Source organism: Apostichopus japonicus, chromosome 4 (assembly GCF_037975245.1).
Source record: "Apostichopus japonicus isolate 1M-3 chromosome 4, ASM3797524v1, whole genome shotgun sequence".
Lineage (NCBI taxonomy): Eukaryota > Metazoa > Echinodermata > Holothuroidea > Aspidochirotida > Stichopodidae > Apostichopus > Apostichopus japonicus.
In genome coordinates, this window is record NC_092564.1 from 15,269,425 (window position 1) to 15,290,711 (window position 21,287).

Here is a 21,287-nt window from a genome sequence, read left to right on the forward strand (position 1 = left end):
GGCGGTTTCAGTGGGTCCGCATTTGGTTCTCCAGCCCCACAGGAGAAGGGAGGTGCATGGGAATGCATATACCCTTTTGTACTACTCTATTCTAGGCCTATGTTACTTGAAATTCCTCTTTTCTCAAAATATAATGCTGCCATCGACACCTGAAAAGTTTTGGACGGCCCAACATTTGGTATGGGGGTAAAAATGTAGAACAATCAATTATTACATAATAAAGTCAAGGAAGCAAATGTTTGGCAAGCTTTATAAACTAAAACTTTCACTTGAGTGAGAATTAGAGAAGCATGTTATGCCTGTCTTCTTTTGGAAGTTGGGGAATGTGGTCTTATTAAACATACAGTACCTCGTTCGACGATAAGCTTTTATTACCCTACGAGAACACCTTATTGTAATACCAGTGCATGTGTGATTTAACGAGCACGGAACTAGACTGTACACTGCTAGTGTGCGCTGCTCTGTATTAGTGTACTGTGGGTTGAGCAGACAGCACTTGTTATTATATTAACGGTACACGATCTCTGCGCACGAGGATTTCAACGTAGGCCTAGTTACGAAAAGGAATTGAAACTTTTTTTTCGGAATCGAGCAATTTTCATATGTTTTGGATATTAGGAGTTGAGTAACTGTGAAACAAGGAATATACTTTCTCATACTATGTTTCCTCTTTATCCATATTTTGTCTTGGAATCTTACTAACAGGAACCTAAATTTTAACGAACATTAATCCTTGATTACTCCACGGTCGGTCGGCATCAAACGGTAAGATGACAAGAATGATTCCCGCTAGAATTTTGAAGTGACTTCGAGTATTTGATTAATCTTAGTCTTAGGCTAGGTAGTTGCGCTGTATATTATTACTATCCTAGTAAAACTATGGCCAAGGGGTTAGGCCTATCTCTAATCGTTAGTTGAGTCAGATTAAGCTTCAAATTTTGCTTTGAAGGTTTACTTGAAAGTATTTAATCTTAAGCTTATTATGTTTTCCTGTAAATTACATCACAAAGATGAGACATGGGCCAGGGCCTCACTTCAGCCCTAGCCTATTTTAGGTCCAGGTAGGCCTAGACTGATTAATTGGACAGATGCTTTTGGCATTACTGGGACTGGGAAAATTTAGCACTGAATTAAAGGAAATGGATAGCCTTTGGCTATATTATTGTAGGCACATGCCAAATGTTTGGTACAGTGTTGTGACCTTGATACTGCTACAGAGCGTTCTAAATTTGTTATGTTACTTACTGGCCTCGAGTACAGTTAAACTTGGGCTAATACTGCAGTAGCTCTGTAAATTTTATGAATTGAAAATAGTGCTGTGACTCAGCATACAGAAATATTTCTGTGGTTAACTACAAATTATCTAACATAGGCCTATAGGAGGGCCTTAGGACTATTGTTTTCAACTTGAATATGTTATATGCCACCTTGCATAAATGTTCTTCAAATCATGGACTGCATTTCATTGGCATGGTTACCTCTGAAGCATGAAAAATAAATTCATAAAAGCCAATAAGGAGAAATTGATCATCTGAGTTTGAAATAAAGAAGTGTAATGCATTATAAGTTAGAAAGTTTCTTGGTTTACACATTTGGCATCGATAGTTTTGTGGATTTCTGGAGGCTTGTAACCATCTGTCAGCAGGTTCTACTATTTGAGTAAATTTTGCTGTTAGTTAGTTTTCATCTGGTTGATTTGATTGCAATTTTAAGAAATGTTCTTTGCAACATATTTGTGGTTCATTACAAGGTAGTTAATGTATTTTTTCCTTGAATGCTCCCTGAAAGTGTGACAGAAAAAGAAATCATTACTTTGTATATTGAGTGGGGATCATGATATTGCTACTGCACCATTCTTCACCCACAATCAATTTATGGAGTTTCTGTACATGCAGAAACACATGCCTTCAATACAAACTCAAAACTACAGTATGAAATGTTTCCTGAAAGGTAATGAGGGCGGTAGTGAATGACTTAGCATGCAGTGATGCCTAATGTGTGACCTGATTAATTCATTTTGGCTTCGGCATTGAGTACAACGTCTCTGTATGCTGCCGTGTTGGACGATTCTAACAGTAATAGTAATTACTGACATTGCGATCCATGTTATAGTCATTGCCGACTTTGCAATCCTCGATCCCCCACACAATTTTGCAAAGTCAGTAAAAGTGACATAGTTTTCCCTTTCGGGAAACCCAAAAGGCCCATCTGCAAATTTGGATAACAAAAGTGCTAGACTTTATAGCTTGTTGACAAAGAAAATTTTGAATCCCTACAGTGAAAGTCACCTGGTTTGGTTGCCTTGCTATATTCAGTAATACGTACTCTGTGTCAAATAGATTTTTTTTTGTGTGCAGTTGTGCAAGTCCTTTTTTCATGGTAAAAATAGGTCACTATCACTGATTTTGATCATAGACAGTGTCTACTGTTTTTTATCATCAGTAATTGTCTGGGTTTCACTTTACCTCAAATACCTTTGAGTGTGAGATGACAGATATGGAGTTTTGAAAATTTATGAGATTTTCCCCGTTATGATGGTGAATATTTTATACATACAGTATTAGGACGCAGTAGTCTCACAAGTTCAACCGTCAACCAAGTGTGTGAGGAGTACCAGAAACTGAGGACGGGTGAAGATCTGAGGGAGAGGGAGGAAGGGTGAGTGGGGAGATGGGTGAAGTTTGGGAGGAGAGGATGTTGTAAATTATATGTTTTAGTTCTTTAGTGATACAAACAAGATTGAATCCAGTTTTTATACAGCAGTATTTTTGTATCGCTGTCACAAAATAAGACCATTGGGTTTTGTCACATTTGGTTCATACTATTAATTTCATCCATTTCACATTTGAAGTTTAATCAGTAATTCATAGTAAAGTATAATAAGTTAGTGGTCAATTGTAATGATATTCATTCATGGTGTTCCACAAAGGGATGGTCCTAGTATTTTGTAGATCCACACCAAGTTGTTTAATCATAAGACGGATCGGGGGGGGGGGGGGGGGTACTGCATTAAAGCTGACCTCTAACGGATCCACATTCGAGAATGGGTGGTGGCTCAACATGGAATGAAATGAGCATTATGTAAGTGTGAAAAGGTCACCTTGTTTGTTTACAAATCCATTAGCTAGTTACAGGACCTTTTAGACTCACGCCTGTCTTTGTTATTCCTGAGATCGCCAGCCGCATGATCCCCGAGTGTTAATTCACACTACAATCTTGATCACCCTTGCAGGGTCAGGGATCCTCCCCAAAAGTACCATAGCTTCCCTGCGTTCCCATGTGAACAAGCCTCCAGAAATGCCTGCAATCCTCAAACTTTTGATCATCACCTTAGGCATGTTTCTTGGGTCAAGGTGAGCCTGGCTTCAGCTCAAATAAAGAAGCAGAGATAATATTCGACACTTGCTTAATCCAGAGGTATCATATTTCCTAAAGAAAAGAAAGGTTTTTCGTTCCTTTTTTGGGGGGGGGGGAAGGGGTTGAGGGGGGAGAGAAAATGAAAAACCTCAAAACAGAAGAAAAAGAAGACAGCTAGAGAAATGACTTGATCTTAGCCTGTGAAGTGAAAGTGTTGTAGTAACAAAGTTTTGTTTAAACAAATAATTTAAACAAATATATAGTGGAGAAAGTTGGGTTCATATTGAATTTCACAAGGACAGTGGACAGTTTTGCTGGTGCAGTGAACAGGTCTTCTCTGATATGTAAATTGTAAATTCCCTTTGGGTTCTAAATGTTTCGCACCTCAGACTGACAACCTTCTTTTCCCTAACCGCTAGTTTCCACTTCAGGTGCTATAAGTTGAGTTTCTCCACTAGATTCGTTTGGCCACCTCAGGGGAATAAAATTGATTTCCCATAGGTACTTATGGATTTTTCATGTCCTCCTTGAATGGATTTCTCGCCTCCCTAGGTAACGCCACTGGGGGTAAAAGAAAGAGGGACATTCTGTGCAATGGCTGTGTCTGAAAACTATTATCAAACATGGATTAATGATGGGACTACAATATATATCTAAACAATAGAAGGAAGGTAAAAGTTAAACGCACAGGAAATTCGTACAAAAGCTCAAAGAGCAAACTTATTTTGTTTCAACAATGCATTTCATCTCATTTCATCTCTGTGTCTACAATAGGACATTCTTTCAGATCTGGAATGTCCAAGGAGAACACTGAGTACAGTATTTGATTTCCCTCAGAGTACAGGCATTATATGATCTTGTGACGTTCTGTTAAAACAGTTAGATCAGCTGTAAATATGAGTTTAATTACAAAATGATCTATTCGTATAGATCTTTGTTGGCTCTACAGGTGTGAATAGGACCTTGAAGAGCTTCTGTAGTACTGACTATACTGAAAATCTTGGAAAAGACATTAAAGTTATAGAGAGAACCCTGAACGGTACCGTCTAATTTTAATGTCTTTAAATTTAGTTCCATTTTGTACACCTGGCATAACAGAGCAGGGAAAATTTATCCAGTTTTGCAAATTGCTAAGCAAACTAAGTAAATTGCTGTCTAATTGTAAAGATTTGTAACAGATTTTTGTTCACAGTTATAAACATTTAGTTTATATGTGAGAAATAGTTTAGAGCCTTCAGAACTGTTACACAAAATTTACTTTGATCCTCGCTCACCTGTCTCCCCACAACCTTAGCACTCTTGTTCTACCATAACTAGAACAAACTGGTAACCTATTCACACTGTGCACCCTCTATGCCCGGACCTCTCCTTTCAATGCCCTTCCTTCTCATTCTTCCACCGAAAGTGCCTGGATGTGCATTTTGTGGAGAGACAGGTAAGCTCGCCACTCGTGAATATCCAAACCAGTAAGTTGTGGAATCTTTGAACACTAAATTATTCCTTGCAGAGAGAATCCAGAAAGAGATTGGTTTGAGCCTGGATATCAGCTCTTCAAATTCTCAAAATCTTGATATTAAATAATGCTGGATGCAATATCAATTCTCAAACAAGCAAAATACAGTACATGCTAATAAACAACCACATGTGGTAAAAGTTGTGTCATTTATGGACAACTTTTTTGGAGAGTCATGCCCCAAAAAATGTAACCTTGTCATGAAAATATATGCTTCATGTAGAGATTTCTTCCAATAAATCTTGAGAGTACACACACACTGTTTGGATATATGGAATGACAACTCTATGCAACTGGAGCCATTTATTTTTATTTAACCCAGCAACCTGTGTATAAGGTAACATGGATGAAGGTTGAACTGAATAGGAGATGGTTAATTTTGTCCTAAAAGGATCAAATTTTTACTTTGGACGGAAGAGAAGCCAGGCATGACAATATTGGACACCTCCAATCCTCCTGTAGAGATATCCATGAAATCTGTCTGGGCAGGCACTCAAAAGTTTGTGTGATGTGGAGATGTTTGGCCTCAGATTTCAACAAGTTTATCTCATTAGGGAAAACGACTCTCAAAATTTTCGAATGTTTTCCTGTTTTTGTTGTCACTCAAAATATTATTCTTACTTCTTAGACATCCTAATTGAGATTTAATTGCGCACTTAAAGTGTTATGTTAACAAACAGTTCTGAAGGGGCTCCAAGGAATAATTTTAGCATTCAAATTTTGTGTTGCAGTTAGGAAATTTCTGTATGCTATGTATTTTATGTATCTTACTCTTGTACAGCAAGTTATCCAATTTACATAGTGAGTGTGATACCAGATAAATTATTCCCTGTAGAAGCTTGGTGATCTGAGCCTCAAATTTAGGCTATTTACTGGCTAAATACCAGATTTTGCTGTTGTCAGTAAAAGGAAAAGGTACTGGCATATTTCTGCCAGTAGAATTTAAGAACATAAACTTGTGGTAAGTAAAGTTAACAGTGTCCTGTGTCACTGCCTATTATCAGCATTTATAATTATTGAGCTAGGTTACATGAGGTCAACAGCATCAAAGTCTGAAAAGCTTTCAAACATGATTACCCCAAAATTAAAGCTACAATTAATCTGTGAATACTCCAATGCTATAATTTTGTTTTTAGTGAACATAGTTTGTCAAATCCAGTTCAATTTAGTTCTGTGAAGGCGCTCTACAGGTCTTCAACGTAACATACCTAGCATCCAGGTAATGAAATATGCTTCAGAGTTCTTCAGAGTTGCTTTAAATGTGCACTTAAAACCTCCTATAAGGGTTTCTCCCTCTGCTGCTGCAAGGGGTCAACATTTTTCTATCTCAAATGACACTATCTGGCTCAAGGGGTCAACAGTTTTTCTCAAAAATATTTCACAGTATATAAACAATGTCATGTAACTGGAACAACTATTTAAAGGGATTTGCTAGTCTAAAGTTGGTTGAATGTGTCTATATTTCACATAGGAAGACTATTCTTTCTGGATATTGAATCAATACTTATGAGTAAACGACATGGTAGATGCCCAAAAGAGATTTCTACAAATCTTTTCTGTCTCACTTAACTCACTCTACATTACGTCCATAATTACAGTATTTTGAATTTTGAGCAATTGGTTTGGTAAGGAATCACAAAGCTAATTGGCTTTGTAATTTCTAAAGTGGCCTGATATTTGAACATGATATTACAACATTGGTTAGATGACTTCTATCGTTAATTTTGAAGGCTTGTTAAACCGTGAATTGCTTCCTCTATGCGTGCCCCAAACCAGTTATGTGTAAAGCTATATACACCACTTGACCTTGGTGTTTTGCCAATCATTGGATCGATACTTTGAATATGCAAAGAATCAAGTTTTCAAACAATTTAAACAGAAAGCAAGGAAAAGAAAAGAATGCTTGTTGCTTGACTAAAGTTGTTCATCACTATTCTATAGAAAGTACTATTATAACAAGTTGTGAGGTGTTAATGAAGCTGTGGGTTGTAAAAATCACAGCCTCTTTCAAACACTGTTTATATTCTTCTTGTCTGTTCCATACGTTTACAATGACTAAGGGAAGTCTATTGTCTGCTACCGGAATTGCCAATCAAACAGACCAGTAGGACAATGAAGCGCTACCCCTTTTATGTGATGTATTCATAACTCCACAAAAACACCTCAAAAAGTCAACATCTAACAACTATATATTAGTATTTACTTCGCTCCTTACTTACCTGTCTCCCCACAACCTTAGCACTCTCGTTTTGGGATTTCTGCCCTAGAAAAGTTATACAATGTGGAAGAAATTGTGATTCTAAGATTATTGGTAGCTAATTTCTTTTGGGAAGATTACAAGCATTTTGTAGTAGATTGTGATGGCCTATAGACTTAAGTACCATTTCATTTCATGATGGCAACAGCTACATCAATCAAAGCTTCAAAGTCAATCAGTATACACCTCAAATATGCTAGATAGTCCAATTATGGTTGTTGAAAAGTTTTCCTACTTCAACAAACAGTTTAGTAAGTACTGCACTCACTGCAACATTTATTTGACTAAATCAACTCTCCTCAATATCTCGAAGTTCTTTTGGAGATGCAGAACCTCCAACAAAGTACTTTTGAAAAGTTCCTGCTAATAAGTTGGGCTTGAGTACTGACAGTGGTGGCACTAGGGGGGAGATTGGGGTGCAGGGGAAGGGGGGATTGGGGTGCGGTAGATTGGGGTGCGGGAGGGAGGAATATGAGGAGGCAATTGCCCTCCCCAGATATTCCCTTGCCCCCCAATCAGATCTGCTACTTATCCAAAATATATAGAAATAGGTCGATCATTTGTATTAGAAACAGTTTTCAATGCAATGCATTAATGTGAAAAATTGACTAATGATAGCACCAGTTTGCTTCTAAGTCACTTTATTTGTAGAAAAATGCACAAAGTGGAGAGGAAACCCCTTCCCTTAGATTCCTGCCCCACATCAGTGTTATATTTTTGTTCTCCCCCCAAAGAAAAACAATACCTTGCCCCCTGGTTGCCCTCCACTCAGATTGCCTTGGCTGGTGCTACAACTGATAACTGAATGACTGATAACCATTTAAATGAATCTTGTAGAAGTACAGGTAGCTATGGGAAGTGTCTTGTTAGTTTGCATTTGTGTCATAAAAAGTAATTGATGTTAAGAAAGGTTTGTTTCTTTAGAAAGAAAAAAAAAGGAGGAGAAACAACGAAGAAAGGAGTAGATATTAACACTTAGCACTGATCTATAAGAGTTTCATGAATAAGGTCCTTTTTTTTTGGCAAAAAAAACAACATGGTTTTATTTCATTAATTAATGCAATTGTAATTGTAACTGTGTATGCCATTGGTGAGCCCATAGAAAGAGGCACATTATTAGAAGCCACTATTAAGGACAAAAAATAAGTACCGTACACAGACTTTGTATAGAAACTGTCCAGTAGCTTTAATGAATTTGGTTAGAATTTTTATGGAATACAAACTGTTCTTCACGACAGTTAAATTACTGTAGGTAAGTGTTTGTAGACATGGCAGAGAGACCCACAGAATGAAACTGATGGGTAGTTGAATGATTTCACACCCATGAGAGCAGTAAGGGTTTTGACTTTTGACATCACATGACACTAGGGAGTCTACCTATTGCCCAGTTGTATGCCTCCCATTTGTGTAAAAATTACACATATCAAAAGGTTAAAAATTTAACTGCTTTGAAATAGGCAGTGCTCAGCTACAGTTGTTACTTGTGACCAATATTTTTGGGGTAAGCAAGTGTGTTGCACAAATAAGACTTGTTTGTGGTTTGTGTGGGTTTTATTGACTCATTGTAGTGACTAGTGGACCAGGAATCTAAGATAAGAAACCATTGTCACTGTATGCATCAGTTAATGCCTTGTGTCCTTCAGTCATTATTAAGTATGAAGGATGGTGATAATCTCTGCTTGATATGCTTGTCGGTTATAATATAGGCTATCAGAAAGTTTGTCAAAGAGTCCTTATGACTGAAACAATAGTGCATCATCCCTGTGTACAATGATCACTTAAGCCGAGGAATGAGTATTATTCAAAGAAAGAGCTTGTCAAATGGTTACGAAATTGTTCAGAAATCAACGCAACAAACTGCTCTTCAAAGGTAACATATTACTCTATAATCATTTATAAATATGTTCATTGCGGTAGCAGCCGTAACAATTACTTGCGTGTGGTGAAGCATGTAAACGATTGAAGTCACTTCCAAGTCAGAAAGCGCCGTGTGATAGGAACATATGAGTTGACACCATGGATGGCACAGGACAATACAGTGCCCTTCAACTTGTTACTTTCAGCCACCAAGTGCTGTTTGACTAGACTCATTTACATAACAACAGCAGCTCTACAGTGCCAAGTGTTGTACTGTACTTCACAACGTCTCTCTAGGTGTTAACTAGAGAACTCATGGTTTCCTTTCAAGTTCAAACCTTGAGAGGGGTTATGGATAATTTAGGTAGACTTGGTTAACTTTACATGTAACAAAAGTCTTTGTCATAGTTAAGTTACATTATATACAATGGTTATTGACATTCCTGGATCTGTTAGAAAGGTTAATAATTTGGGTGTGATTTATGGTGTTGCAACATGGTTGAGATGACTATACATAAAACACCTTTTCATACAATGATAGAAAGAAGCCACAATGGGACAAATAATTGCAAATATTTTCATGTTAAACTCAGTGTTAAGTTAGGATTGATTCTGTACAGTGACAAGTTTTCTTTTCTAAGAAATGCAATATCAATGTAAGGGTGCTTTTACACTAGATCCGGATCAGATCTTGACGTCGTGATCAGATCCTGACGTCGAGATCACGGCTGTAGTGTAAACGCAGTTCAGATCCGTATCTGATCCTCCTATATTGATGCTGGCAGAGACCAGGATCTGATACGGATGTCAAGATCAATTTTGCAATGTAAACACTCCTGCATCAACAGTGATCCGAGATATCTGGTGACTGCAATTTACTTTGCTCCTCACTTACCTGTCTCCTCACAAGGTTGTGAGGAGACAGGTAAGCTTGCGCTGGTAAATATCTAAACCTGTAAGTTTTATGTTTTATGCTACATGAATTCTCGCATGAAATTCCAGTCCTGTATCATGCATGTGCTGATTCCTTTGTAGATCGAGTGCGTGTGCGCTGTACATAGCGTGGTGTTGTCACCCTAAGACCAAATACTATGACAACAAAAGTTTTAGAGTAAACGTACTATGCGATCTGTGGCTGCACATGACACATTTCCAATCTGTTTTTTTTTACCAACCTCCGGTGAAAAGTTGGGGAGGATCAGAGTGTGACTCAAGTGTGAATGCGTCCGGATCAATGCATAAGTTTTCCCCATGGAGAGATGTGGAAGGGGATGGTGTGGGGATGGGAAAGGGATAAGGATTGTGGAAGCAGAGAGGATTGGGGTATGGGAGGTGATGGGAATGGGGAAGAGGGGATGGAGATGGGTAGGAGGGGCCTTGTCTACTTCAGACCTGTGTCGGGTGCCTGTTTCTTAGTCAGCTTGAGTTGAGATATCTGCAGTGATCTCCCCCAAACTAGTTCTATGAACATTACTACTGTATACTGTAGCAGTCTGTCTGTCAAGCTGCAGGTCATAAGCAGTTTGAAGAGAGGAAAGTTTGCTTTATGATTAGGATATCACAATCAGATTTGTTTTACAGGAGTAGGTAAACCAACATGTGTACATCTATGGAATATCAGTATACCAAATAAACATAATACTTTGAGTGGGAATTAATATCTATAATGGTGGTTGATATAATGCACAATATATCAAAGGCTGCAGAGAAGATTGCAAGTAACTAAGTACTGTACTTCATGACCTTGGAGACTTGAAGTAATACACAAATTTAAACGATGGAAACTGGAGAAAGAATGCAAAGTTATCGTATACAGCAGCTATATAAAGCTGTATTTGCATTGTCACATTTCCTTACCATGCAAGTTTGTGCATTAGTACAAAATGCAGAAATCTTGTTACATTAAAGCCACAGTATGTACTCCATCATAAACACAAACTAACGGATTACAACTCTACAGTCGCTTTTGGTACTATCGTGTAGTAGTCATGACGATGTAGGCCTACCGTACCGTTTAGGCAAAATTTTGGGCCCATACTTTGGCAAAGATCAAGCTTAAGAAAAATTCAAAACCATATTATATCCTTTCATAACAGATTTACCGAGGCCAAGTCTAATTGCATCATGATCAGGTAGTAGACGTTGCCAGCTAATTGCACCATTCTGTATGATATGATATGCACATACTACAATTTTAGCTGCATGTGCTTTTATAAAATGTTAGGATCATTGCACAGTAGTGGCATATTCTGCTTTGCATCAAGTAATTACTGAGTCACACATAAAGTATGACTTTTTGAAGTAAGTCTGGATTTGTTGACAATTTCATTTGCTTAGTTATGAATTAGCCTAGTTGTTTGAGAAATATGACATCATTGGCACTTGAGTCTTATTTAATTATGTTAAATAAACATTTATAAACAAAATGAAAAATAAAGTCTCCTCATGATCAATGACCAACCTTGTTGTGGATGTATTTTTCAAAGACCTACAGAATGTGACAATATGCCAGCCTTGGAGGTTAGTATTGATTAAATGTATATTGATGAGATCATGGAGGAGGTAGTCATGGTAATGCTTACATGATGAGGCAGGTGATGCATCGTTCAAGTCTCCTTCAAACTCTAATGTGATTGTACTTTAGTTAAGTCCAAGGTTATTGCAGATTGTTAATTTTCCTCTCCTGCTAGTGTTTCATCTGAAGTAGTAGTGCTTGAAAGAATTAGGCACAGTACATGTGAAATCATAAAATTGGCCCTAACCCAACTGGAGGATAGGTTTTGGTCCCTGGACTGCAAACTTTTTCACGCACACATATTTTATTAATTGCATGTTTTCTCAACCGCTCAGTATAGGTGCCTAATTTGAACAAGTAGGCTAGCTATACTCCCCGTCCGATAGAGAATCACATTACAATTGGGCCATGGTTGTGCAGACTATTCCCCAAGACCTGTTAAATTTACTCTCTCCACAAGTTTACGGATGTGTCCTATTTTTGTTTAATCCATTGCCAGAATCTGCTTAGGTTTGTTGAGAAAGGAATTACTTTTTTATCTCTCTTAATGATGAATAATTTTTGGTTATGGTTCTCTAAAAGCCAAATGGTGTTCATATCTGACTGGCAGTAATTCAATCTATCGGTAAGCCTTTTAACTTCTGCTAAAACTGCAGTAGGGCAACCTGCTATGAAAGGTACTTCAGTGTAACTCTACTGTGTGTGTAATTCTAAGCCTGTATGCATGGAGTTGAAAGATCACAACAATCCAGAAGGTTTAATGGTTTATTGGGAAGGGTTGTCTTTCACCTCAAGATCTTTAATCTTAGGTCAAAGTTCTGCTTGTTATTGGTATAAAGATGTTTGCCTTGATTTAACTATATAGGGAATCTATAAATTACAGTGTTTTACTTATGGGACCTGGTTGATGCCTACACAGAGCAAAATCAACAAACTATGTATATACCCCAGGAGATGTCATAAACAATTAAATTTAGGATCATCAGTATTGTGTTGGACTAAATAGGCTAGCAAGTCATAAAATGCTCAACCATTGTTCAAATTTCAATTAGGCCTATTTATTACCACTCTGAAAGCAATTTGCCCTGTCGGCAGTGGCAGCGCTATGGGGAGGAGGGGCATGAGGGGGCAATTGCTCCCCAGATTTTCCCCTTGCACCCACTAGTTTCCCCCCAATCAGCTCTGTTACTTATCCAAAATATATTGAAGTACTTAATTAGGCTTATCATTTGTATTAGAAACTTTACTTGTAGAAGAATTCCCAAAGGGGCGAGGAAACCTCTCGTAAACCCCTCGTAAACCCCTCGCCCATATCAGTGTTGTATTTTTGGCCCCCCAAAAAAATATGCCTTGCCCCTGTTGCTCCCCCAGATTGCCTTGGCTGTTGCCACCACTGCCTTTCAGCACTGAGGTAATATATATAATTGCCCATCTCAGTAATGTTTCCTTCATATGGAGGATGGAAAGCTCCATGATATGTGATATTTAGCAAATTTTAGCACCTTACAATTTGTTGAAGGTATGAATGATGAACCTTAATTCTCCATTGACAATAATGATGCATGCAGGCAGTAGAGCCAAGGGGCCCACCATACCTTTGGTATGTTGGCTAGACATATCTTTCTGTTTTCCTTATTGAACCAACTATATGAATATGAATCATACATCTTTCATGTTAAAATAGCAGAGAGGGTTCATTTAGTTGTAGTATAGTTGGGCAATATTTTAAGCAGCACTTTTAGTTTAGCCAGAAATGTGTTTCAATGAGTATGTTCACCAGGGTCTCTTGACATAATTTACATAAAATCACAGAATATTTCTTCCTTTTACAGCACTATGTAATTGCAGAATCCCTTACTTGAAAGCTTACAGGTATTTGCCATCCACATAGTAACCTGCTATGTTTGACTTTTTCCATGTCACACTGGCCTTCTAGCTGTCACAGCAGTCAGTAAAGACTTCTGACTGATATGTAAAAAGTGTTACATTTATATATAAAGTACTGTGAACATAAGGCTAGCTGTTTGAATAAAGTGCCCATTTTTGCAATCATAATTTCAACAAATAATTTGTTCAAAATTGAGAAACATGATTCAGAAAGTAATCCTCCATTGTGAATTATAGGCGCATGAAAATAAATGCAAATTTAAAGCTTCAGTACGTGTTTGGTTGTAATTTTGACAAAACCACATTATATTCAAAAACATAATTGGATCCCTTATCAATCTAAGAGATCCACAGGGTTCTCAATGTTTTAATGTTCATAACAGGCAAGTTTTTAAACACAAATTCATTACAGCAAATGTTTGTGTGATTTCCCGAAGTTTGTTTAATGCGTTATTTCGGTTGTAAAAAGTTGGCAAACTTTTTTCTTTTTTTTTGTGTGTGATTTTGATGGTTTAAAAGTAACACTTTGTGTTTCCAGGTATCATTCATTGTTTCCCTGGCTTTCGATTATGATTTCACTGGAAAGTCTAGAATGCGGGGTATATCCAACACAATGTGCACCTTTAATATGTTTTATGCCAATAATTTGAAGGTTTTTGTACTGTACAATAAACAAACAGTTAAACCTTCACACTGTATTGATACAAAACACAAATGACTTGCATTGAGGCAATTATCTGCAGCCAATTTGGTTTTTGACTGTCCTTGAATATTTAAAAAAAAAATCAGCCTTGGTACAAAGAGGAATGTCTTCAAGTCAGTCTCACTTGTACTATTCAAAGGACATTATTTGTAAATTACTGTTTTTTAGTTTAATTTCATGTAAAAGATCCAATATATGACTTACTTATTGTTAAAACTCTTTGGTACAAGTAATCGAACTTTAATGACCAAAAAAAAATATTGCCAATTTTTTTTCTGGGCTGTTATTTGTTAGTATGGAATGGCAACAAGCTATGTATTTCATGACAATGCTCTGGCAACTTAAGTTGTGAAGGCAGCTGCTGAACTAGCCACATATCCAACTAATCCAAATCAAATGACTCAGGATTCAATGGATTTGCTCTAGAATGTATACCAGTATTAAAGGGAAGATATACCCAACATTTGCTTCGCTCCTCGCTTACCTGTCTCCTAACAACCTTAGCACCCGTTCTACCGTGCCTGTAATGTCCATGGTAACACAAAGGAAATAATCGGATTGAAAAAATGCATGTAGGCACTTAGAATGGTAGAATGAGAAGAATGGGCAATGACCAGGGAGCAGGTCATGGAGGGCACACAGTTATAGGCATGGTAGAACAGGTGCTAAGGTTGTGAGGAGACAGGTAAGCTCGTCACTCGCAAATATCCAAACCAGTGAGGTTTGGATTCTCCATCATCTTTGGCACATATATGACAGAGTTCTTTGTGAAAAACAACTCATCTAAATAACTAAGAAAAAGTCTTGTTCCATTTGGGAGATATTGTAGTTTGTTCATGACAGGTATTTCTGCATCACACAAACCAATGATAATGGTTGAATTTGTGTCCTTGAAACTTTCAAAAGAATGAAACTTATTTTCACTTATTCTGATAATGCCCCGACGAAAGTTAAATGTGTAATATAAAATTTCTGTTACCAGCACTGTCCAGTGACTTTGTAGAACTACAAGTTGTTACATGTGCATTTTGAATTGATTCATGCCCGACGGAAATACTTTGATATTCAGCGCTACTGTAAGTTTATATATAATTAAACTGATATATGACATTTCCAAAGGTTGCTGTGTATAGTTTCTCATGCTGATAATATTCTGTTGTGTGAAGAATTATCTGTTTGTTGAATTCCCCCTGGGAACTGATGTAGGCTTTTTGAATTCCCAGCATGTAAAATTCAATAGAGTACAGCAATTACTAAATAGCCTGACAACGTTGACAAAGCACATTTTTCTGAAGCATCAACAATACGGTTCTAAGGATGAACAGAAACGTACAGAAGTACAGTGAACTTGAATTTTGTTTTGTTCTTGTTTTGTTGCTGTTTTTGTTACTTTAAGTTATTTGGATCTTTTGTCTGTTTGTCTGCGCCGATAAAATAAACCCATATAGGTTATATGAATGAGTTTTAACTTTTTGATTATATTATTACCAATTTAAAAGTAACCATATAGTATTTATGTACAGTATATGTATGCTTCATGCAGAGTCCTTTCTATAACACTTAATCGTGCCTTCGCAATGTTCTGTTATATTTACGTAAATATCTGTCCATTGGTGCTATTTTTGCTAGAGCATATGGCTTTGCATATTAAAGCGACAAGAGATAAAGAAATTTAACCGTTACACTATCCAGGTTTATAAAGAAGAATTCAGAAAAAGAATTAACAAAATGTCAGTGTATTTTACCCCCTCTTCGTTTGGTAATATTAGAACACCTGAAGACTACAGCTATTAGCCTAAAGCAATATGAAATTGTTTTGTAATAAAACTTGGGCTTATTCCCTCTAATCCTTGGCATTGAGGAATGAATTAGTTTACTCAGGCAAGATAAGTACAGCCGTGTTGTATATAAATGTACCTTGTGTACGAGGCACAAGGGTTTTGCTCTGGCGTGATGCGGAAAGGTGTTTCTAGTTAATGTCCGCTTGGATTCGCGTCTCCAAGTTTTTAAGATGTAAATTGATCATGGTCGGGCGCTCCCAGAAATGTCAAGCGCAATGTCCTGTCCTTGTTGGCATCGGGCTTGCTCAAGCCTGAATCTAATCGAAGTTGAAATCTAGATCTTTGTTTTTCGTAGAAAGTATTTTAAGCTTTTGAAACTGTGTCAATATGTGACTTTGTTCGAGTTGTTAATGGAACACCTGTAAACCTGCCTGCCTTTTTTTTTTGGGGGGGGGGGTGGGGGGGAGACATGTGTACATGTAGGTTAAGGTCAGAACTAATGTCTTCATGAGACAAGTTAACTTCATCCGTTCACCGTTCCTCCTGGTTACAAAATAATGCAACCATTTCCTGTTAATATCAAACAGTCATGTCCTGGGGGTAGCTGTGACCTATATCAATCACACTGTTTGCTGAATTCATTACCATTAATTTGTGATTCAGTATAATTTATCAATAGCTATAAACTTATATGAGGTTATTAAATTATGTGTACACGTACTGTAGGTCAAGGTCAGAACTATTGCTTGTTTACTTTGATAAGATTATGCAAAAATTGATTGAATTGATTTCATGAGACAAGTCAACTTCATCGATAACAAGATCCTCCTCCTCACCAAATAACGCAACAATTTCCTGTAGCTGGGGGATATGCTGCAACCTGTATTTATAATCACGCTGTTTGCTGAATTCATTACCATTAATTTGGGATTCAGTATAATTGATCAATATTTAGCTATAAATTTATGAGATCTAATAATATCTAGATATTTCCATACAGGTGTTTAGATAATAATAATTATTTTTGTCCATTGCAGATAAATAAGCGGTTACAGTACAATATCATCTGCTGATATTGATGTGTACATATATTTTCGTAGGGATTTTACATTAGATACAATGCTACAGTACTACAGTAATTAAAGGATAATAGAAATATATACAGTTAGAATTTACCTCATTCACCTCAATCACCTCTTACTGCGCCTGTCTCCTATGTACATGTGCACACCGCTCTACCCAAAACGTACAAACTTGACGTAACATTCTTGCAGTACAGTATATACCCCAATTGACCCTCTCAGGTCACTGCCCAGTCTTCCTTCGGAATCGACCAATCAGAAGTTCTACACAGCATTTGTACTTGGATTTATAATCCATCTGAATCCGCTTGTTATCGATCTGAAGTTTTGATAGATCAGAGTCTGTATGTAAAAGATAAGTAAAGGTTAGCATCATCACTTCATAAATACCCAACCAGTTAAATTTAAACACTGAATTGCAAATGAGCCTCCAACAATTGGGAAACAATACATCTACCAGAGTAGAGGTAGTTTAATTATTGTGCAGTTTCTATATGACATGTGATTTGTGCAATTTGCTCTTTCAAATGATATGAATACGTTTTTGTATCTTATACATCACCAACAGATAGAGCTTTATAGTATGAAGACTCAGAGTTCAAAAGGAAAGTGTGTATATTTAAAACATTCTCTTCATAAAAACTTGAAAACTAACTTAGCCCACTAGAAAACTGTACTAATGTTGTGCTGCAGACTATCACAACCTTTTAGATATGATACACTAGGTGACATGATTGGTATAGTAGGAGGGGGGGGGAAGGGAGGGAGGGTAGAAAGGTAATAAAGGGTTGTAGACAGGGAGGGGATGGTATGTGAGGGTAGTTTTCAGACCACAGGAAACATAACGATGGGTTCAAACTTGTTTAACCACATGTAGAGTAGTGACAGTTACATACAGTGGCAACATAGGAAAAAGACAACTGAAAGGTAAAATCGTTCCTCTTAAAATGTTTAAAATGTCTTTTTTATCTATCAATTGGTTGTCTGTATGGACACATAACTGTGAGTACTGGCAGACCTAGTTACTGTGAGTTGAGTATGGTGGTACAGTGTTAACAAAACATTGTTAACAAGTACCACACAAAGTCTAATATGATCCCTGTAACAACAAAATAATACATGCTTTTCGATGAATGCGTTTGTTTTGCTTCTACAGTAGTGTGTCTGATAGATTGTTTGCAGATATGGGCAGTGCATGTGTAGTTTGTTCATGGAAGCATACAATCAATCAAAATATATAATGAGGATCATTTTCAATGTAGAAAACACAAAACGAAATCACAGTAATGGGTTGTGTTTTTTCCAGTTTTTTGTATGAGATTCCAATCACCTAAATTACTTCTAACGATTGGGCCTAAGTGGAATGCACTTACGTCATAGTTCAAATGTAGCTAAACTGCAGTAGTGTTAGTTCAACTGCCTGAGCCATTTTGATGGAAATTATGCATGTGTGTGTGTGTATGTGGCACTATGGCTCAAGTGGATACATGTTAGCCCAAACAAGACACGGTGGTTATAACTTTATACTTTTGTATACTTTGGTTCCATTCGTTGCTGAACCATCTTTTTAGATTTACATTGAAGGGATCTTGTAAAAATGTTGTGTTGATTTTCAGTTGACAACTTTAAAAACTTAAATGCATCTCTGTTTTATATAATAATATACACAGTTTGTCTATAAGTAGCAATTATGGTCGCTTCCAAATACCCAAACTAGGAAGTCTTATGGAATTCTTTAAATTGCAAATATCAACTAGATGCAAAGTACATTGGTGAAGAGGTATTCATAATTCATAGCGCGTACTCCCTCACCTCATATAACGTATTTACCTCGCTCTAGCATCTGGCACTTCTTTGGGTGCGTGTATGGCCATCTTTCTTCTGTAATTGCCATCCTCTAGGTACAGTATTGCTCTTCTAACGCTCTTGATAATATCTAGATGCTCTAGATGCAAAGTACAATGGTGAAGACGTCTTCATAATTTATCGGTAAAGTCAACATTCAGTTCAGGTCAACAGATGTCTTGAAGAATGTAAATCTTTTATGTTTTCTCAACAGCTAGGTACACATGAGTGCATAGTACCCTGCTGATCACATTATTGAATTCAGCAGTGGGTCTCGCAAAACATGAAATCTTACCTGGAAAGAATCACTATAAGCCAGTTGGCTAGTTTCTGATTTCTACGGGTGAATTGTCATCAGAGTGAAAAAATTACTTTGCAAGCATGAGACTACTGTCTGTGATAAGAGTTCCCTACAAACATACTTTTGGTAGAAAGATTATTAATCGTTTAAAAGTGAAGTGCAGGGACATCTTTCTTGTTATCGAGTGTCCTAACTTCCTAATGATCTTTTAAATGAGATTGCCATACTTTTAAGTCAATGTGGGATTGTTGATGTGTTATGGTAAGTCAAAGTTCAAATGAAAGGAATGCCTGTTGGAATCAGTTTTATGGCATTTGGCTCAATTATTGCATGCATTAATATAATTTCTGAATGTAAATGTTTCTAGCTTTTACATGTTGAATTAATCATCTCATAAAAATCTCTTTCTACCGGAAAGATTAGGTATACGTGCACCGCAAGGTATCTGGGACTTTGTTGTTGTTCATTTTCATGTGTGTTTTTCAGTTTTGTTTATAAAACATATATGATTTTAAAGCATTAAATTCAGTTTAGTAGAATGTACTAACAGAGACATGCCAGTAGACAGATCCATTGGTTAAAGGAAGAACTTTTGACAAAATTTTGTCATGTATGCATGTCCCAGTCCAAGAAAAAGGTAAAAGTTGGGAGCTGGTATCATTTCCATAGGCTGTTCTAATGTACAAGATATTCTCATCTTTTTAAAAGAAATGCTAAATCTCTTGAATACTCATTAAAGGCTAAATTGATGACACAGTCATGCCGTAGGCTCCTAAGTGTAGGCCTAAAAGTTGATGTTATAATCCATTGTTTTATCAATTCTAAGAGTTCTCACCCAAAGCAATTATTCTTTCAACTTCATATAAACAATTACAGGGCACCCTTACATGGCATTCAATACCACTTGTTCTTGTAATGTACTCGAAGCCATGAAAAGTCCTGTGTATCCCCATTGAGTTCTGTATTGCATCTTAGGAACTGACCTAATGGTCTGTGTGTTAGACTATGTAGTCCAGCCACTTTCATTGATGACTCTCAGATGTTTAAAGGAACATACAGTGGTATATTTATAAAAATACAACCTGGACTTCTAGCAGTGTTTTTAAAATGGTCTACAACATTTTAAAATGAATGTCAGGCTCAAATCATTCTTAGAAGGCTGTAAGTTTTTGTCTCAGTCTAATGGTATGACAGCATGTATTCTACTATCATGGGAAATATAACACACCTGAAAACATTATCTGTTACTTTACAAGGAGTCTACCAAAACTCCAGGGAGGACGAAGTTAGAACTTCAAAGGTGTGCAAGTGAAACAAACAGTAAGATAATACATCAAAATTTGTTGGGCACAACAGTTTCTCGTTTGGATTAAACCAACGGTCTTCAAACTATTACGACCTACGACCCAGGAATTTCTGTGAGGGCTGAACCACACCCCACCAGACCCCCCACCACTCAAAATTGATGCTCAGGATGAATGAAAGTTAGCTTGGACTCTGGAAAAACAAGCTCTGTAATCTGTGGAATAAATTTTCAGATGTCTGGAACAATCCACTGAAAAATTATTGCAACCCACTTTTTGGTCTCAACCTATAGTTTTTCGGACCATTGGATTAAAGGGTTCATAAATCAATATCCAAGATTTGTTTTTAAAGGCCAGTTGTAAAGTATGATAATAATTGCTTTATATAGCGACTGTAATGTTATAACTACATAGCGGGAGTTACACGTGGAATGGTAGCTTGAAGTCACAACCTTATTACCTCTCTAGGAAGCAGGGGTTTCCTTTAATCTAATTGACCCTCTCAGAGTAATATTTCAACGACGATGACAGACAATTAAAACGAGTAACTATAATTTGTGATCCAAGGTTTGATAGTCTCATCCTGCTTATCGCATGTGAAACATTCAATGCAAACGGGTGCCACTGACCTGAATTATGGTACCGGCCACATTCAGTTTGTGATTCACACCGAAAACTAACTGCCATATTTGCACAGACTGAGACACTATAACGGACTAATTAAAACTTCTAATTTTCATCGGAAAGGGCAAAGGGATGTCCATATAGACCCGGTGGAAGAATGGTTTTACGTTGTCACGAAAAGTTCCGATAACTTTGAGTTATCATAATGGACATTTCCTCTTTTCCTTTCGGTAACAAAGGTTAACGAAGTATTATAAATTG

At 37.0% G+C, this 21,287-nt stretch overlaps 1 protein-coding gene across 3 annotated transcripts in view; it reads left to right on the forward strand.

Moving 5' to 3' along the window:
• Window positions 1-300: 300 nt before the first annotated feature.
• Window positions 301-21,287, forward strand: part of LOC139966567 (semaphorin-5A-like) — a 142,319-nt gene continuing 121,332 nt past the window's right edge. For 2 of the 3 annotated variants that reach the window (XM_071969734.1, XM_071969735.1), the window contains exon 1: window positions 301-765. The gene's annotated coding sequence lies outside the window, so the exon portion shown is untranslated. The remainder of the gene's footprint in view (window positions 766-21,287) is intronic. The other variant, XM_071969736.1, reaches the window with a different exon arrangement.